The following is a 21,993-nucleotide window of genomic DNA, read 5'->3' as shown; positions in this document are numbered from 1 at the left end:
CCTACTTTTCAGTTATGCTGCTGACCATGTGGCTTGAATATTTGTTTTCGCTAACCAAGAATATAAACGATCTGAAGTACTAAAGATGACAGGACTCTGAGTATCCAAACAAAGTGAGAGACGACAAATTAACTACAATTTCTTAAGAACACTGTTCAAGCAAAAAGTACATACAGAAGTAGAGCAATTCACTACAATAATTCATGGCTTGTTACTAATTAACATAATGCTATGAAAATACTAATGTTTTTAAAGTACCGACAGTTATCCACGTAAGGAACTAGTGGCTTGTCACAATCTTTTATATTTTAAAAAACCAAACGCCAGAAGTATCTATATTAATATTCAATTTTAAATAAAACTAATTCTATGACGTTAACAAGACATGATCATTTTGCAATAAACACAAAGATCGAATCATTATGCTATATGCCTGAAACCAGTATGACAATTATACCTCAATAAAAATAAAAATTTTTAAGTCTTAGATCATCTGTGGAAATAAGACCATCATTCACATAAATAAATGAACTTCCTTGTTCATTTATTTATTCCTTGTCAATTTCCACAACTACAAAATAAGAACATTTGTCAAATCTACCTCACAAAATTGCTATGAGCACTAAATAATTTATGTAGAGGCACACCAAAAAATGATGTAAGTTATTTTAGACAGCAGTTTCTTTTTGCTCCCACTATAACTTACAGCTATTTAACAAACAACAAAATTCGTTAGATAGGGACTTCATCTCCTTTCTTCTGTCCATGATATGGTAAAAGTGTTATAAAATGTTCAAAAGACTAGCAATCAGACCATTAGAAAAAAATTCTAAACTTCATAACTCATAAATTAATTACCCCACAGGAGGCTGGCTGTTCAAGTATTAATGCTCTTACATAACACTACGCACCAATATATCTCAGAGAATCAGAGAAATTCTTCCATATATGTATGAAATTGTATACATACTATAACTCACCATTATTACAAACACAAGCCGTGCTACTCACTATGAAAAGTTGAGATACATATGTATTTATCCACACATACAATGTATTCTAGCTTGATGTTTATGTATCTGATTAAAGTATCTTAAATGCAATGCAATGACGATTCAATGGTTCAGATTTATTTTATTACACTGAACGGAGTTTGTAAATTTAGCACACCAAAACTAATTATTACATACCCATGGGCTTAAAGCAACTTCTACCATTGGTCTAACAACCAATCCCCCAAAGTCACAATCTCATGTTATTAGCAGCACATTGCCTTGTTTAAACACAGTATTTTAAACTAAAATTTTTTTAATGGAGAGTATTTTAATTGCTCTACAAACCTTTTCAAGTTCTTACTAGGTCTGCCTAAAATAGCCATTCTTTAAAAACCCTTAAAATACAGGGCTGGAGGAGGTATCGTTAACATGGCAACATAACCATTAACGACTTCTCCAAATTCAAAACGAGGATCACCATCAAAACAAAACAATCAGGTGGAGTACAGACGTGGATACTGATCACTATTCCTGACAACGTGTTTTTTCCTATATGGAGGATTTGCTGCTACACAAAAACCACATCAAAATCTATACCTATGTGCAACCTCCTATCCGAATAGCCTGCCAAATTCCAACCCATATTTGTGACATTAGCTAAATATCATTTAGCATGTTAGGCTACACTTCAAAGAGGCCAGGGGAAAATAGTGACAACTATCAAAGCATACAAGCTTTTTAAATCTCCCCCTACATCATTTGTGAATAAATGGACAGACTACATTCTGCAGCTGCCAAAGAAGAAGATCAAAGTTTTCCCTATGCTTGAAAATGTTTATCCCCACCAAAAAGGAACAGAAACTAGTCATCCTTGCCACTGGAGCCAGTTCCCCGGAATTTCCCAAAATATGACAGATAACCAAATGAAAAAGAGACACTTCTCCGGAGAGCAAGGGCGAGAGGTATCTCACACCTTTTGCAGAAGAGAGGAGGGGCGAGGGAGGGGGGGACAGGCACTGGCAGATAAGGAAGGAAATCTCGTCTACTGCAGGCACCGGTGGGACCTGAAACCTAGGTCTCAGAATGGCCCTCCTAGCAAAGCCTAGGACCCAGGGAGGCTCCTCGAGGGGGACGCCAGACTGGGCCAGGGCTCCTGGCGCCCCGCCCCGCCTCCCCCGCCGACCCGGGACCGCGGACAGAGGCAGCGAAGGCTAAGCGAGCATCCGCGGTCCCAGCCAGGTCCTCCCGCAGCTCACCTGAGAGTGTCGCCTCCGCCCTCGGCCCCCACGGTGCATCCCGCGGGGCCTGGCGGAGGGTGCAGTGACGCCGCCCCGACCGGCCCCAGGGCTGCCCGGCCTGGCCTCCCCGCTCCGGGGACGCACCGGGTGCCCACCTCGCACCGGCTCCCGGGATCCGCCGGTCTGCAGAGAAGGAAGGAGAGGCGGAAAGGCTGCCTCCCCTCCCCCACAGCAAGCCACCCCCTGAGCTGCGGCTCTCTGCAGTTCCCTCTGGCGCAGGTCTGGCCCGGCTCCCCCGCCCGGGAGTCACTTCAGCAGCGGCGGCCCAGTCGCCATTACAGCCCAACAACTGACACGGAGGAGGAGCGGCGCCAGCGGCAGTGGCGGTGGCGGCGGCGCGAGGCAGGGCGGGAGCAGTGGGGGGGCGGGGAGGGGGTGTGTCCAGGCAAAACTCGCGAGAAGTGTCCCGAGTCGGTTCCAGAGGAATGCAACCTTCGGTTAGGGCCATGCTAAGTGTGGCCAAAAGGCAAATGTGAGATAAAACGAGGAGAGGAAGCTCGAGGGCGCCATGTTTGGTGTGGCGACGGTTGAGCCTTGCAGGTCTTGGGAGGAGCCAAAGTAGATCCGCAGCGGAGACCTTCCCCTCACCCCCCGCCCCCCCACCCTCTTTCATCTAAGTGGGCCTTCTGGCTGCGCATTTCACCCCCGGCCGAAAAAAAACAAGCTGGGGTTATGACAAGGATAAGCTCGAAGTCTGAAAATTGCAGCTTCCCAGTGTTTATGATGTTTCACCAGTTGTCCAAATAAATCTTCTGTACCCCAGTCAGTTTCAGAGTAATTGCAGCTCTGCGGCTGCGGCAGTTACCCACTGCTGGCACTGTGGCCGTTTCATTCGCGAGGGTTACAATTCTGTTCAGCATGCACTCTGTCTAGTGGCTTAAGACTCCAGAGCAAGTAAAACGGAGTTTCCTCCCCTTAGGTGTTGGCATTGATATAACTGTGCTTTAAGAGACTCTATGATCACCATATCTTCTACCATCCTTAACCACTTTCCCCAATCTCTACATGGTGAATTCTATGATCTGTGAAGACTTAGCTTAAATGACATCTCTTTTGCAAATAATGCCACCTTCTGCTAGGTGCTCACTGCACACAAGCCCTCCACCCTTCACTTTCCTCCACCTTCTGAACTCACATAGCTATTTATCCAGAGACTGTTTCTCATCTTGACTCTTTTTTTTCTCTTCTCTTTATACACCAACAGGGCCTAGCATAGTAACTGGAACATTGTAGGTGCTCAGTAATGCTTGTCGAGTGGATCTTAATAAAAGCTGGAGGCAGTAACTGCCCGCTCTCTTAGGGCCTATAGCTGTGCCTGAATAGGAGGTAAATGGATGTACAAAAATCCTGCACATATGTAAAATGTGTACTGTGTCTCCAGGAAGCTGTGCTGGGGGGAAAAACAGGAAATGTGGGTATCCCAGTGGTGCAAGTGGTAGCAAGAAAAACAACGTAAGGAGAGAGTTAATTAAGTTTTCCCCAACCTTTCTATGTAAAGCAGTGGGATAGATGCTTTTCATGTTATTTTACTGAATTTATTCAACCATCTTATTAAGTATTATACTCATTTTTTTAAAGTGCTGAAAAGCTAAGTAATTTGCCCAATATTACACCATCAATAAAAAGCAGATGTAAAATTTGAGGTCTCCCTTACTCCAAAGGCTATTTATATTTTTTTCACCCCCATACTGCCCCCTGGGCAACAGAGAAAACACCAAAATTCCTGTCACTGTGTAGGGAGCAATGCTATCCTCATATCAGCCTATGCACGATTTCCACCTCTTATACCTTGTACTGATCTTTGGCCTCTCCTTCACTTTGAAAAGAACTTCAACACATCAACCCCTCTCCTTTTCAACATCCCATAACTCCTATTGTTTATACCCTACAGGTTGGCTCCTGAGTATATTGTTTTGTACTGTTTGCTCTTTCATGAGTGTAATTAATCTCTTGAACAAGATTGGAAGCTTAATGAGGAAAGGTTTGTTACCCTGCCAATAGTGCTAGGCACATAATAGGTATTTAATGTAGCTCCCTTTTTTTCCTACTTCTTAGAAGACACCAAGATCTTGGTGTCTTTATATTCTTTATATTCTTTGTTGAGTACTGTAGCTTTGACTCTCAACTTTCTTGGAGAACTTGATCTTAGCCCAAAATTTCAGACTGAATCTCCAACTGTCTTACCCATCTCCACATAGATACAGAAGTCATCGGTACCTACAACTCCCAAATTAAGTTCATGTGTTTTCCCACTCCTCAATCCCACAAAGCCAGCTCCTCTTCCTGTCCTGTATTTCTGTTAATGGCCATTGCAAACACACTTCTGAGAACTAAGAGAATAAAAAGTTTTAAAATACTATATATTCTTCTCTATGCCTTGCTCCTACCCAATCAGCTATTGTCTCTAAATACCAATAATACATATTTCTTAAATCCACTTCCCTGTTGTCCAGGGGCACCACTGCTCTTCTAATTCAGGCTCTCATTTCTCCTGCCCAAATGATTTCAGCAGTCTTCCTAGAGTTCAGCTTGAGTTTTGTCCCTGGCCTGCCTGTGCCTGCCAAGATAAGTAAAAATTCCTCACCTCAGTCGTTAAGGCTTTTCTCAATATGACACCAGCCAAGCTTTCTATCTTCCTAAAGTAAGGCAGGACAAAAAAATAGAAAGGGCAAGGATATGGTGTCAGGAAGATTCCATTTCAAATCTTGACTCCATCACTTGCCCATGACCTCAAAAACCTCCATTTTATTGTCCATAAATCATGACTAATTATATCTACCATATAGGGTTGTCTTAAAGATTAGAAATAATATCTGTCAAGAGCCTGGCACATAAAAGAGAGAAATAAAGAGTGGCTATTATTATTTCCCTAACTGGATGTAATGTTCAAGCCAGTTTCCATCTCAGACATGGCCCGTTCATTCCTACTTCTAGACCTTTGTTCCATAACCTGGATCACATATCACCCTGGTTTGCAATTTCTGCCACATTTCTTAAGTACGAGCTCAAAAGCTACCTACTGCAGGAAAAATTCCATGACTGCTCATCCTTTGCAGGTACTGAGTGCACCCCTGAACTCCACAATGCTGTGTACCTCCTTAGGACTGTACCTACTATAGATAGTTCTGCATTTATATTACACACCTTTGTCACGTTAGACTATAAAGCTCTTTGTTTCCTTCACAGTGGTTTAAGAGCATAAACTTTGGAGTCACGTAGACCTGGATCAAATCAAATAACTTTGGTCAAGTTACTTAACCTCTTTGTGCCTCAGTTTCCACATCTGTCTAGTAGAGATTACAATTGTACCTACTACTCCATAAGGTTTTGTGAGGGTTAAAAGAAACAACACATGTAAAGGACATAGCATAGCATGGTACTTCGTGCACAGAAGGTGCTCAAAAATGTTGGTTATTTTTACTATTTTTTATCAACTGAATATGTGCCTTGCATATACTAGGCACTCAATATTTGTTGAATTTAATTGAATGTTTGTTGGATTTAATTAAATTTGGGGTGAATAGCTACATATTTTCTCTCCTGAGAATGTAATATTTGACATTGATCTCTAGACATAACAAATAGAGAAATAGAGAGATACAGCTACGGTGATGTCATTCGCTATTTGAGGTTAATTGAATGAAATTATGTGTCAGGATTGGCTAAAGACATTTCAATTGAAATGTCAAGGCTAGGTGTCAAATCTGATCTGTATTCTTGTCCACCACCTTTTCAATAATAAATTCAACCATTCAGACTGCAAATTTCCCTTCAATTCTAACAAACTATGCAGACACCAAATTTAGGGATGGGTTTTCTGGTTACTTTCTTTTTCTAGATTCAGTCTTTTGGCTTAGTTTTGAATTTTCTAGGGCATTTGGTGTTCTGCTGTGCAGAACTATAAAAAACCTAAATTTTATCAGTAAGAACTTTCTTTGACAATAAAACAGAGACATAGTCATTTATCTTCATATATATAAATATTTGTGTATGTGTGAGTGTGTATGCTTGAGCACACAAGCCAAGGTAATATTGGTCAGAGAAGTCATTTGACTGGAAATCCAGAGAGTGAAAGGAGAATAGGGATATCTATAAAGGCAGCATTTAACCATATTTGACTGTTATTAACTCGCGAGAGTTAAGTTGCAATTTTTAATTTCATCATTCCTTTTTCAAATGATATATAATTGACATACAAAACTTTATATTGGTTTCAGGTGTACAACATAATGATTTGATATTTGTATATATTGCAGAATGATATCACAATAAATCTAGTTAACATCCATCACCACACATAGTACCAGAATTGTTTTTCTTGTGATGAGAACTTTTAAGATTTACTCTCTCAGCAACTTTCAAATATGAAATACAGTATCACTGACTGTAGTCACCGTGCTGTACATTACAACTCCATGACTTATTTATTTTATAACTGGAAGCTTGTACCTTTTGATCTCCTTCATCCATTTCTTCTGCCCCCACTTCCCCACCTCTGGCATCCCAATATGTTCTCTGTATCTATGAGTTTGGTTTTTCTTTTATTTTTGTTTTTAGATTCCACATGTGAGATTGTATGGCATTTGTCTTTCTCGGTCTGAGTTATTTCACTTAGCACAATGCCTTCATAGTCCATCCATGTTGTCACAAATGGCAAGATTTCATCTTTTTTATGGCTGAATAATAGAATGTTGTGGCATATATATATATATATATATAAAATATAATATATATATATAATATATATATATATCACATTTTCTCTAGCCATTCATCTGTTGATAGGCACTTAGTTTGTTTCCGTATCTTGACTATTATAAATAATGCTGCGGTGAACATGGGGTGAATATATCTTTACAAGTTAAGTGTTTTCATTTTATTCAAATGAATACCCAGGGGCTTCCTTGGTGGCGCAGTGGTTGAGAGTCCACCTGCCGATGCAGGGGACACAGGTTCATGCCCTGGTCCGGGAGGATCCCACATGCCGCGGAGCGGCTGGGCCCGTGAGCCATGGCCGCTGAGCCTGCGCGTCCGGAGCCTGTGCTCCGCAACGGGAGAGGCCACACAGTGAGAGGCCCACGTACCGCAAAAAAAAAAAAAAGAATACCCAGAAATGGAATTGCTGGATCATATGACAATTCTATTTTTAACTTTTTGAGGAACTTCCATATTTTTTTCCGTAGTAGTGGCTGCACTAAATTTACATATTCACCAACAATGTACAAGGGTTCCCTTTGCTCTATGTCCTCATCGGCACTTGTTATCTCTTGTCTCTTTGATAATAGTCATTATAACAAGTGTGAGGTGACATCTCCCTGTGGTTTTGATTTGCATTTTCCTGCTGATTAGCCATATAGAGCATCTTTTCATGTACCTGTTGTCCATCTGCATGTCTTCTTTGGAAAAATGTTAAATTACAGTTTTTGAGTGAAGCCCTAAGGCAAACTGATAGCAGCAACCAGAGTAAGTTATGTGACGGGACTCCAAGAAGCACATTTGCAAAGGAGTAATATGAGACCAGTTATGTGATTCTTCACATAACTTCACCAAAGATCCTTCAACCTGGTCACTGATATGAAAGAACTGAAGGATTGTAGATTCAGAGGATTTGAGGGGAAGACTTTTGAGGGGAGAACAGGCAGTGGGAATGCAGAGGTAGCTCTTTCCTTACCTCAAGCTAGTGAGAGAGGGGCTTTGAGGAGAGCTACATATGTGCTTCAGAATTTGGATGTCGGAGTAGTCTGAGACTATTCCAGGAATTGGGCCTGGAAAAAGCACAGCAGCTTCTGTTCTGAGTATCTGACAGTACTCGTGAAATTAAGTATTCCTTGCTCTTAAAAGGGGAGCCAGAGATTAGTGAATCCCAAGAACTAGCTGTGGGACCCATGTCAATAGTATTCTACTCTTCGACTTAAGGTGGGACGATATATAACATTTGCTTATACATACATACAACATCTCTACAGAGATACAGAAGAGACTGTTAACACTGGCTGTCAATATGGAAGGAAACTAACGACAGGGAGTAAGAGGGAGACTTATCAGTTGTAGTCTCTTATATTTTTTAAATTTCGAACTTTTTTTTAAAGAAAATGTTTGTGGTTTTATTGTATCATAAGGCATTGAAGTGTCTGAACAAATCAATATCTAGGTGGTGAGGCAGCTGATTTCTCCTTCACTTCTTTGGGTTACTAGAGCAACTTGTCAGTAAAAAATGTGACTATAAGAACCATTCAAAAAAATAAATATTTTAAAATAAAGAATAGGTATTTTCCTTTTTTAAAAAATAAATTAAAATGGAAGGAATCCTCCCAAGAGGGTGGCCTGAAGGAGTGAGTGAAATCCAGAGAAAGAAGAGTATTTGGCTGGGAACCAAAGATGAGGGGACCTTGGGAGTGACCACTTGAAGGGGAGGCAAGACGCACATCCAGGGAGTTGCAGCTATGGCAGCCAGGCAGGAGATCCTTTAAAGAAGCCAGGGAAATACCCCAAGAGAAAGAATTGGTTTTAAACATCCACCTTACAACAGTAGCTGTCAGGTGAGAATGTTCTTATAAGCCTCACAGCTCCTCCACGCCTCCCCGACTTCCTGCCTTCCACCCCGGGTAGGGCAGCAAACTTGAGGAAATGGAGATAGTCCAGACAGAAAAAGAAAAGCACCTTGCTCCCTCCTGGAAGGAGACAGCAAAAATGCAGGAAGCCCTAGATAGGAGAGGGTAGCAGTCACACCTTTGGGTAAAGATAGAAATGTTGATTCATATATTGCACTGGACATTTTATTACTGAATTAACACTGTTTGTCAGCTAACGTGAGTTCAGACATTTTATTAACTAAAATTGATCAGAAAAGTCATGGGAACTTCTTGAGTTTTATCCAGGAGTAAGAGAAGGATTTCCCTCACACAACGGATATAGAAGGACAGCGGAAGAACAAAGTAAAGTTGTTTTTATTATCACACCCCTGAGTCTTGCTTATTCAGCATGGAATTACATGACCTTTACCACAAGTAGAGATAGATCCTGAGAGAACTTGAGCCAGCAGAGTGACAGTGGATTTAGAAAAGCAGAAAAGCAGTCATAGGTGCATTAGTAACATTCCACAGGCAAGAATGGAATGATCAACAGTGGCGAAAGAAAGAGAAGAGGGAGAAGAAGCAAGAAGACATAACAGAAGAAGCAATAGCAGATGTGATCCGCCTTTGGAAAAAGGAGTTAAAGAAAAAAATAAAGATTAATAGCAACAGTCCAGAAAAGTTCAATGATTTAAAAAAAAAAAACTAAAAACCAATTTTTAAAAGAGGCAACCATTTGCAACAAACTTGAGGGCATTATGCTAAGTGAAATAAGTCAAACAGAGGAAGACAAATACTGTATGTTTACAATAGATACATGTATCAAATCATTATATTGTACACCTAAAACTAATACAATGTTATATGTCAATTATATCTCAATAAAAAATAATTAAAAAGTTTTTCTAAATGGCAAGATGCTCTACATCACCAGCAATCAGGGAAAGACAAAATAAAACCATAATAAGAACAGTCTCACACCCACCAGATTGGCAAAAAATTTTAAAGTCTGATAATACCACATGTTGGCAAAGATGTGAAGCAATGAGAATTTTTATTCACTTCTCATAGCTATGTAAATTGGTTCAATGATTTGGGAGAACGCTTTGGAAATAGGCAGTAAAGTTGAAGATGTGCCTATGACCCAACAAGTTCACTGAAAGTGGTCCACATTCTCAAACTCGTTGTTATTGAACCACAGTAAGATAAAGAGCTTGTGCAAGGATGTAAATCAACTACATCAGTAAGCACACCGCCTAGGTGAGCTGACTTTTTTTTTTTTTTGAGATAAAACTTTCTTGATGAAAGGAACGGTACAATGGGACTTCCCTGGTGGCGCAGTGGATAAGACTCCGCACTCTCAATGCAGGGGGCCCGGGTTAGACCCCTGATCAGGGAACTGGATCCCACATGCACACCACAGCTAAGACCTGGTGCAACCAAGTAAGTAAATAAATAAATAAAAAGAAATGATACGTTGATTTATATTCTGATACAAGGCTCCTTATCTCACCTCAGACTTGTATTAAATAGTTAACTTCTATAAGAAACCCAAGTACAAGAGATTTTATGAAAGCATTGTTTATAATCTCAAAAATAGGAAATAATAGGTCCATCAGCAGGAGAATGGGTAAGTAAGCTGGGGAATACTCATACAATAAAATACTAAGCAACAATGAAAATAAATTAAAGGATAAATCTCACAAACATAGTTTTTAAACATAGTTTTATTTGCTACACAAATGTAGCAAAATATTTTTAAGTATCAAGGAATAAAAAAAACTGAATTTGGAAATGCCATTACCTCTGAAGGAGCAGAAGGGGAATCAATACATGGTAGGAGTGACCGCAAGAAGCTTCAGCTTCCTGTGTTGATAATGTTTTTATGTCTCAAGCTGGGTGTGGATATACAGATGCTTGTATTATTATTTTTCATCGCGCTTTTATATCCAAAATATTAAATAATATATGTTAAACATAAAAACAAACAATTTAAAAATCTATGTGGGGAATGGGAGGAGGAACAGCAAGATGGAAGAGTAAAAGAGCACAAGAATGTAATTTCACCCGGTAGAAATGATATCCTACAAAGCTGGGGCTCAAGAAACTTTTCAACTTTACAACACTGGGCAGAAAAGTACAGTCATTCTTTTCATCAGAGTTTAAGCCAAGAAAAAGCAGTAGTAACTTCCTTGGGCGTAAATTAGCTGCAGTTCAAGTAAGGAGCAACCGTCACCTAGGGGATGCTAGTGTAGAATCAACTTGACTGGTCTCCTGATTCAAAGCTGCTGTCCCATACCAGCAAAGAGAGGTCATCCTATCACCTGAACCCAGCCCCTCCTCTACCTACATTCCTATGAGAGGAAGATGTGTCAGTGAAAAAGCAGTACAGCTGGTTCTAACTGCAAAGAATCTCAAAGATAATGTTAACATTGTCCACATTTTGATTAGCTCAAGACAAAAATTAAATTGTCTTCTCTGGCATTTATTAATTACACTCTTATTACATCTTTGTTTTTATTTTGGTCAAAAATTTCCTAGGCCTAAAGGTCACATGAAGAGTTTTTAGTTTCGCTTTAGACTTACTTTATGTGACTTAAAAAAAAACCAAGATACTAAAACTGGAAAAACTAGAAATTTGATTTTTAAGTATACATTTCTCTAATAATAAAATACCTATTTTAAGTCAAGAAAAAAAAAGAATGGTCAATAAGTGGACCTACTTGAAAAGTAGAGAATCAAGTATTGTGACTTTATTTTTTTATTATTTTTTTTTTGCAGTACACAGGCCTCTCACCGTTGTGGCCTCTCCCGTTGTGGAGCACAGGCTCCGGACGCGCAGGCCCAGTGGCCATGGCTCACGGGCCCAGCCGCTCCACGGCATGTGTGATCCTCCCGGACCGGGACACGAACCCGTGTACCCTGCATCAGCAGGTGGACTCTCAACCACTGCGCCACCAGGGAAGCCTGGTGACTTTAAATAACTAGAAAATATATTTCAGAAGCTTAAAAACATTAATATTGCAGATAGTATTTTCCAAAGTTGGCTGTACCAATATATTTCATCCTACATGCTTTTCTTAAAATGGGATGTTGACATTCCTCTCTTGAGAGGTGGGGTCTGTGTACCCTCTTCTTGAGCTTAGATGGACTTTTGTAACTGCCTCTACCAACAGAATAATGTGATTTCAGAGGTTAGGTCATAAAAAGCAATATCACTTCTGCTTGGTGCTCTGTCTCTAGAGACATGTGCCTTGGGAATCCTTGTCTGATATGCAGAAAAAGTCCTCTTGAAGCTGCCATGCTGGAAGACCACATAGAGATAGAGATGCCCAAGGAGCCCCAGGTATTCCTGTTCCCAATTGTTTAATAGTCTTTCCAGCATTAACCACCAGACACATGAAAAAGTGATGGTTCCAGATGATTCCAGTCCTGATCTGTATTAATCAGGGTCTAATAGAACCAATGGGATGTGTAAATATGTATATATAATAAAAATAAAATAGTTAATAAAATGCTATCTATAAATGTATGTGTATTTTCTGTATATGTTACACACACAGATATATATATATATATATATATATATATATATAGAGAGAGAGAGAGAGAGAGAGAGAGAGAGAGAGAGAGATTTATTATAAGGAACTAGCTCACACAGCTGTGGAGCCTGGCAAGTCCAATGTCTGAGAGTAGGCCAGCAGGCTGGAGACCCAGGGAAGAATTGAAGTTGCAGCTTCAGCTCAGAGGTAGTCTGCTGGCAGAATTCCCTCTTCTGTGTGGGACCTCAGTCTGTTTTCTCTTAAGTTCTTTAACTGATTGGATGAGGCTCATCCACATCATGGAGGGTGATCTGCTTTACTCAAAATCTATTGATTTGATGTTAATCTTATCTAAGAAATACCTTCATAGCAATATCTAGACTGGCATTTGATGAAATATCTGGGTACTGTGGCCAAACCAAGTTGGCACATAAAGTTAACCATCACACCAGGCTTTAAGCCACCCCAGCTAACATCACTGGAGCAGAGACAAGTCCTGCCCAAACTGTACAATTGTGAGTAAAATATTGTTATTTAAGCTACTAAATTTCAAGGATAATTTGTAGTGCAGCATTAATAATGGGACATTAAATTTGTAAAATGTAGTTAGTCTACTTGTATATGCATTTGTTACATCATTCACTTTTATTTTCACATTTGTTTTAGGCAAAAGTGATACTAAAACTTTATAATGTCCAGTAATGTTTGGAGCCAATCAGAATGGAGCAGGGTCAGAGGCTCCCCTTTGGGGCTGGGGATAAACTTCTTAGTTGTTAGGCCTTGGGAATCAGTTTGCTGAGGGACAGCAGTTATTCAGCAGCTAGTGTAGAACTATTTTAATATTTAAACAGCTAAACCAGTACAGACTAGTTAGACATCAGCTAAGAATTACACACAATTATTGCAGTGTTTGCAGTGGGATTTAGCCCATTTGTTTAATCATCCCAATAGCCCTAGGAGAAATACATGGCAAGAATTTGCCTTTGGTAAGAATACACTGGACCACCTCAGCAGAATCTATTTTTCACTGGACAAACCTGTAGGTATAACTCTAAGTATTATGTTTCTCATGATGGATGCCACTCAGTCCTGAGACCATGACTCAGCTCAGAGGAACTGCCCTGGGATTTTGAGATTCTGTGAGAGGACACACGATGAGGCCCACTGCTGATCAGAAATACATAATGTAAGAATACACCTTAAAGTTCTCTGAAAATTCAGCCATTCAAGTCACAGATAGAATCCACCAATAAGGCAGCAGTGTTTGTCTACCTCAGTGAAAAGAGGACTTAGGATTTGAGCTCATCCATGGCTCAGAATCTCACTCTTCTTTTTTTTTAAAAATAAATTTATTTATTTTATTTTTGGCTGCATTGGGTCTGCATTGCTGTGTACGGGCTTTCTCTCATTGTGGGGAGCGGGGGCTACTCTTCGCTGCGGTGTGCGGGCTTCTCATTGTGGTGGCTTCTCTTGTTGCAGAACACGGGTTCTAGGTGCACGGGCTTCAGTAGTTGTGACACGCAGGCTCAGTAGTTGTGGCTCCTGGGATCTAGAGGGCAGGCTTGGTAGTTGTGGCACATGGGCTTAGTTGCTCCATGGCATAGTGGGATTTTCCCGGACCAGGGATTGAACCCATGTCTCCTGCAATGGCAGGCAGATTCTTAACCACTGTGCCACCAGGGAAGTCCCTCTCACTCTTCTTAAATGTGAAAAGTTACTGGATCATTGCAGAAAGCCATAGCTTGGAAGAAAAGAAATCCTCATTAAGCAGGGTCTAGCAAAATGAAAACAGAGACCTTCACTTCACTCAATTTACTTACAACCTCTTGTTGAGTAAATATTAAAACATTATTTTTGCTTTATTGCTAGGTAAAAGATTTAACCCTGTTGGAGAAGGTGAGACATCACTCTTAAGAAAGAGATCAGAGAGGTTTTCAATGTATGTTGCAGCTAAATGAATTTAGCAGCAAACAACCCAAATAGGCACAAACTTACTTTTGGATGGTCTGGAAATTTATTTTCTAACTTTAAAAAAGATCTTAACGGGAATTCCCTGGCGGTCCAGTGGACAGGACTCAGCATTTTCACTGCAGGGACCTGGGTTCCATCCCTGGTTGGGGAACTAAGAGCCCACAAGCCTCGTAGCACAGCCGAAGAAAAAAAAAAGATCTTAACATCCCCACTCCAAATAATCTATAGATACAATTAACATTGGGTTTGCATAAACCAGTTGCTGAGAATGAAATTCTTGTGATAAAATACCTCAGATTCATAAGGACTTGAAACTGTCATATTCGAATAGCAGGGTATTGTTGGTTCAAATCATATCTGATTCCAAACTCTCTACTCACACCCAATTGCCCTATGATTCTTAAACAAGGAATTTAACCTGGATGGACCTAGTGTTAGCAGAGATTCTTGTTTTAGGGTGTATTTCTATTTTTGTGGTATGGGATATGACTCAAAGATGTGATGGAACTGTAGGGCAAACAGTTAAAATCAGTGGTAGGACCTACACTTTCTCCCATCCTGTTTTTGAGTTATTGGTTCACAGTGGTTGGTAAAGGTAGCTAGGAGTTAGGAAGCTGTAATGTGTAAAGTTGACATGAAAAGGACAAACATGCCCTTCACAAAGGGCATGCCCTTCTTTGCAATCACAAGAAAACGTAGACCTGTTTAACATAGTGCTATGCATTTAGCTCTAACAATTAATAAAAACTCATTGAATGGATGGATGGATGAATTCATTCCATCAGTGAAGTAGACTAGGAGAACTAACTGGAAGTCTAAGGAAGAACAAAATCCATTTCTTAAATATCTGGTTGTTCAGGTCAAAGGAGCTTTGGGGAGATTGAATTATCTGGAAAATTGCTTCAAATCCACATTTTACTTTTGATAGATAATCCCTCTCTTATGATGAGTACTGAAGTTCTCTTGGAATAGAGCCAGGCAATGACGTTTCTTCCTTCCTCTATTTCTGGTAAGGTCAAAAGCAAACCAGGGTTTAGCACAAACCTGAGGCTGACATTTTTTTTTTAATATAGAGGATTAGAATCATAGATTCATTCATTGTAGCAATTGTGAGACATTAGAAACAATGGGTACATCTCAAAAACATTGTTTAATAAAAGCATTGTTGGGTGTGAAAAAGCAGCTTGCTTAAAGAGATGTCTACACTCTGACGTTTATGTAAATTAAAAAAATGATTCTATACTTATTCTGTGGGTACATGTATATATACAAGTATACAACAATACATAAAAATGATAAACTCTGGTGTTGGGGAGCAGATCTGGATCAGGGTGAGGCTGACTTTTGATCATTTTATCTCTATGATTTACTTCTATCTTCCTAGTTTTCCTCAACAAGATTTATGAATGAGACAACCAATATATTTAAATCTAAGTACTAAGCCTTTCCCATTTTCCCCAAATTAAATTTTATACTTGTTAAGAACAAAAGTACTTCTGAAATGTGTGATTTTGAAGTTTCTAAGCTTTAAAAATTGTACTTTCCTGTATTTAATCTCCAAGAATCTTCAAAAATTAGTCTCTTTTAATGTTGAGTACCTTCTTTTTGGTATTTTACCTACTGGCATTGCTTGTAAATAGCTTAGCTAACAGACATGGTAATCCCTTTTCTGTACAAAGGTAAGCCCTGTTTCTTAGAACACTCTTAAAGAGAAAAACATCACTCTTTAGAGCATCTCTCGGTTTCACTGCTGATTTATGGACTAATTATACAAATGAAATGTGTGCTGAAATATCTTATAGAAAGACAGGTGCAATTAAAAAAAACCCTGAAGAATATAAATCAGAATGAGGTTATATGTAACCAAACCAGGTTATGTTTTGCAAGGGGTAAACCATCCTATGTACAGGCGGTGGAAAATTTTAAACTCTTGACAGAACATTTTCTGTGGCCATTCCAAAAATAGAAAAAGGCAGCTGGGAAGACCCACAGGTTTTAATGAGGCTTATCAGCCACTAAAAACACTCCTGGAATCCCAGGATTGAGTGCTCCCCACCTGTTGAACAAGAAATGAGAACATGTGAGCATTTGGTTACAAATCCTAGTGCATGAACAGAAGGTCCACATAATATTATAAGGGGGCAAAAGCAGCTGGAACTGTGCGACAGAAAAACTGACAGGAAGAAATGAGAGTGATGGTGAAGAGGTAGCTGGTTTTGGAAATATAAGTGATTGCATATATCAAGCATGAATTGAAAAATTTGTGCAAAGCAAACATATAAGCTGATGTAACATATGTCGACAATTATTTTACATATATAAGTGGTTCTGGTATAACTATTACATATGTATTTTATATAACTAATATATGTATTTATATAGTGTACACTATATAAATAGCTCTTGTATGAACTCTAATAACCTCTGTTATTCACAGACATTGTCTTGTTTAATTCTCATGAAAACCTGAGCTGTATTAGCATCACAAGGATGAGGAAAGGTGAAGTGGCTTGCTCTCAGTCACAGGTTGGAGGGTGGTAGAGCTGGCATTGGAAACTCCACCTTCTGAATCCAGAACATATTCCTCTTCTACTACACAGTGTGGTTGCTCAAAGCGGTTACATGTGGGAATTCCCTGGAGGCCCAGTGGTTAGGACTCAGCACTTCCACTGCAGGGGGTACGGGTTCGATCCCTGGTGGGGGAACTAAGATCTGTGGTGCAGCCAGAAAAAAAAAAAAGCAGTTAGATGCTCTTTCGAAAGAACACTGGGATGTAGATTTCTGAATAAAAAGGATATGAGTGACTAAGTGAGAAATAGTTGGATTTTGCTGAATTCAGGATCCCTCTCTTCCCCCAAGCTCTCGTCACCATTTTTTTTTTTTTTAACTGAAGTATGGTTCTAGTCACCTTTTAACCTGCACACACTGGTGATAAAGGAAGTGTATATCTCTGGATGTTCATATGCAGCTCTCTGCCCTTGACCTCTGGTCAATAACTTTAACCCCAAGTTCAGGCCAAAATGAAGGAGCAATTTATTAGTTCTCCATTTTGAAATGTAGTTAGAGTTTACATGCAGTTAATATTATGAAACTTTGCATTTGTCCTGTGAACAGTTTATTTTTAGCACAAGTATTTGCTATTAGTCGAATATAAACAATTCATATTTGTGATTCTTGTCAGAAGTAGTAATATCAATTATGCACTGAAAATTTTGTGTCCATGAGGCAGACTATAAAAGATTTATAGGTGCTTGGATATTAGGACAAAGGGTAAAAGTGAGTAACATTCTTGAGAAAGGACAAAAACCAAAAACCACCCTGTCTCCCATAATATGTTCCCATAGAGATTACAGAATTTTCAGGGACAATTCTGAGTTGAGTGGAAATAGAAAGCATAGAATAATTCCTAGACCTCTCCTGTTCAGCCTCACCCTCTTAAAAATAATGTATGACACACACACACACACACACACACACACACACACACGAAATAACCATTAGGACATTGGATATTAACTGACATAATTTCACGATGGTTCTGTATTAGATGCCGAAAATGGGTTTTACTAAATAACCTTAACCTAAGGTGGATACTCTGGAATCTGGGAGAATTTATTTTTAAATCACCTCTTAAATTCCTCCCACAAAAAGCAACCATGACCTTCAATAAAAGCATTTTCATTGACTTGTTTACAGAAGATAATATCAGTTTTAAAAATACATTTAATACAAACTTATACCAATAAATGTCTTTTGGTATCTGGAAAGCTGACCTAGTGATATTAACAGAAATGTAGATTAGATTCCTGAAATAAATTTCTGGTTCCATCAGCGACTCCTTGTGCATGCTTAAGCAAGTTATTTAATCGCTTAGTATCTTAGTTTCTCCACCTATAAAATGAGGGTAATAATATTTGCTATTAGATAATGTCAACAAAGCGTTTGGAGAAGTCAGATGAAAGGTGCCAGAAGTATTTTGTTGTCTGAGGCATGACCTCATACTGTCTGAAAACATGGACTTTACCAGGGTTGCTGATTATTCCAGCGCCTTATTTCCAAACTTTTCTTGTTCAATTGCCTTTTGGCTTTATTCATTTCTATTTGTACTCTTTATGTATTTTAACTTCCTTGTTCTGTCTGTGTTGTTTTGAGGAGAGTTGATGCTTTGAGGAAACCATGATTTAATTTGTCTTATGTTTGGTTTGTTCATTTATTTAAACTCATATGCTTCTGTTTAAGATTTGAAACAAATGAAAAGTCACTTAAACAACCTTCTAATTATAGGAGACAGCTATAGCTATGAGAGTGATATTAGCCTTATCTATCTATCCCTCTTATCTGCATTATTTATATTTTATTTCATTATAAAAGTTAATTTTTAGCATGCACAGATGCATATTCCTCCCTGCACACTCTGTGAAAGATTTAAGGCAGATGTTGAGACTGCTGTAAATTTTGATGTTTGTGTCCCTTTTCTAGAGGAATGAGATAACATGCTATAAGGGCAAAAGATTAGTTACTTAGAACTAAATCTGAACTAAATCTACAGTCCAATCAGCTAACACACACTGATCTCAAGACAAATGTTAAGGGTAGAAGGGCTACTTCAGTAATAACCCACATGACTCAAAGAGCAGAGCTGCTGATTCAATAACAGTGAAAACTTAGAGGTGAAGTCAGAAGTAGGAGGTTGGCTACACTTCCTGAACATGAAAGTACTTCATTCCCTGTGTCTGTCAACCTGCTTATCCAAGGCTAATAAAAATATTTCAGAGAAGCAAACCTTTGGTCTTTGGAACCTACCAGTTAACAACAGAAAATCTAATCCTTTGGGACTATTTCCAAAGGGAAAGATTTTACTGGAATTTGCTCACTAAGATGTTGTATTTCCAGTGGCAAGTATTACATCACTCAAACCCAGCTTGAGTCATCTGTTGAACAATGGACAGATTATTGGCTACAAGAGATAAAGACTCTTTCAGAGGTAACATCAAACAAATACTTTGGGCTTTACAGTATTTTCAGATATTATAACCTTTGTCAATTTTATAGTCAGCATTGACAGAGATCTAACTCAACCTACCTCTAGTTCAACCTACATTCAAATTTTGGAAATCAGAACCACAGCAGGCCTTTGTTGTTAGAAAGATATTCTTCCTAACAGAGTTTCAAATGTTCTTACCAGGTTTTATCTCTATAGAGAAGCATAAATTTCATCAGATAATGAAGTGATCTTATAGGTCGTGCACTATGTTTCCTTAACTTACATCCATCATATGTTACGGTTTATAAGATACGGTTTAATATCATTTTCACTTCTTAAGAAGTAGATCTTATTATAGGATAGAATGTAGCATGATGGTTAAAAATGTAGGATCTGGATCAGACAAGCTGTGTTCAAATTCTATCTCCACCGGTTACTAACAGTATAGCTTTGTATCTTTGTTTCCTTATCTGTAACAGTCAGATAGTAGCAGTATTTACTTCAAAGGATTATGAAAATTAAACGAGATACTACTATATGTACGGTGCCTATCATAAGTATGTGCTTGGCACATATTTAGTGCTCAATAAACATTAGTTATTATTGATTCCATTTACATACTACACTAAGCTTAGAGTGTTACACAGGTGGGGGTCTCTGAGAAGCAGACTATGAAACAAAGTTTAGTGTGCTGGATGTTTACTAGGGAATGCGCTGGGTATGAGCACCTGAGGAAGGGAGGAGAAGGAAGCAGGATGTCACACTATGATACGGGTGCTATAGCCTCAGCCAACCTCATGTGGAAGCTCTGGAGTGCAAATGGCCTGTCCAAATTGCACTGTGTTGGGCTGAGAAGGCTGAGCCTCTATATTCCGTCAATCAGCCATTGGATGTCCACCCCCTCCCCCCGTGGCATGACGTTGGGTAAAGTGACTCTGCAGCTGAAGCAATCCATGAAGTGGCTGATGGTGAAGGCTGTCCATTAACCGTATTCCCAGCAGCCGGCACAACAAATTCTTCCTCTAAGAGGGTCTAAGTGGCACATCTCTGTGTTTAACACAAGGTGGTCTGTGCAGCACTTGGAAAATAATCTCAACAAATTACAGTTGCTTGAATAAAAATGAGGTCTTTAAGGCTGAGAGTAGGACAGTGAAGCTACATAAGAATAAGCCATGGAAATACGAAAGAGCTATCCACATGTGATGGAAATCTTTTTTGTTCTTTATAATTTCCCAGATTTTTGGAAAGGGTGGATTCTGGTAACTGGAAGCCCTTTGTTTAATGAACATTGTGATGGATTGGGGTTTGTGATGGAGGTGTAAACTGGGAGAAAGCCCAGGTACTCTGTAGAATAAGGGTCACTTAGGAGGCAGAAATATAAGCCAGCCACAGTTGATGCCACACAGATGGGGAGAGGAGAATACTTGATAAGAATTTAGATGAACAAAAGTGGCTAACATTGTACCCTTTGATGTGCTCAGCACTTTTTAAGTGCTTTGTATGTATAACTGACTTAATCCTCATAACACCACTAAGGTAGTAGTTATGTTATTTCCCCCATTTTAGAGATGAGGAAATTGAGGCATAGAGAAGTAATTTGCCAATGTCACTCAGTGAGAAAAGTGTTGGAGCTGGGATCGTAGGGCCTGTGCTCTTATCATCCTTTCCCAACTGTTTATGTGAAATTACCAATGCTTTTGAGGCAACTGGACTCTTCCTTAGGAATTCCAAGAAGTGCTGTTTTGCATCAAGGCTGAGGGCAGGCAAAACAAAGGCTCCATGGTATATAGGGACAGATAACACCTAGGCTATGTGTAGGTATTTCGTAAAAGATAAACTGTGAGTCAACACTGCAGGCCTCCAGTTACAAAAGCATGATGTCAATGTATGCAAATATGAGTCAACAGGTGTGTGTCTCACTCCACTCAAAATTCTTTAGACCCTGGGTGTGTGCGATATTGAATTCCACAAAGCTGAGCAAGAAGGAAAGAAAATGGCTTAAAGGAAAATCACAAATAAGAACCTACAAAGTTGGCAAACAACTTGATATCAAGAAACCAACCCAATCAAAAAATCAGAAGACCTAAATAGACATTTCTCCAAAGAAGACATACAGATGGCAACAGGCACAAAAAGATGCTCAACATCACTCATTATTAGAGAAATGCAAATCAAAACTACAATGAGGTATCGCCTCACACCAGTCAGGATGGGCATCAGAAAATCTACAAACAACAAATGCTGGAGAGGGTGTGGAGGAAAGGAAACCCTCTTGCACTGCTGGTGGGAATGTAAATTGGTGCAGCCACTATGGAGAAAAATATGGAGGTTCCTTAAAAAACTAAAAATAGAGCTACAGTATGATCCAGCAATCCCACCACTCCTGGGCATATATCCGGAAAAGACAAAAACTCTAATCTGAAAAGATACATACACCCCAATGTTCATAGCAGCACTATTTACAATAGCTAAGACATGGAAACAACCCAAACGTCCATCAGCAGATGAATGGATAAAAAAGATGTGGTATATATACACATATACTATATATATATATCCTATATATAATTATATATATATCCTATATATAGGATATATATCCTATCCTATATATATATTTATATAATGTAA

At 39.1% G+C, this 21,993-nt stretch overlaps 1 protein-coding gene across 6 annotated transcripts in view; it reads right to left on the bottom strand.

Moving 5' to 3' along the window:
- The window catches only part of CEP350 (centrosomal protein 350), a 140,275-nt gene extending 137,685 nt beyond the window's left edge, over positions 1–2,590 (bottom strand). For all 6 annotated transcript variants that reach the window (XM_032631815.1, XM_032631831.1, XM_032631809.1 and 3 more), the window contains exon 1: positions 2,252–2,590. The gene's annotated coding sequence lies outside the window, so the exon portion shown is untranslated. The remainder of the gene's footprint in view (positions 1–2,251) is intronic.
- Between the last annotated feature and the right edge of the window lie 19,403 nt (positions 2,591–21,993).

The sequence above is a fragment of the Phocoena sinus genome, chromosome 1 (assembly GCF_008692025.1).
Source record: "Phocoena sinus isolate mPhoSin1 chromosome 1, mPhoSin1.pri, whole genome shotgun sequence".
In the NCBI taxonomy this organism is placed as follows: Eukaryota; Metazoa; Chordata; class Mammalia; order Artiodactyla; family Phocoenidae; genus Phocoena; species Phocoena sinus.
This window is presented reverse-complemented; position numbering and strand designations above follow the sequence as displayed.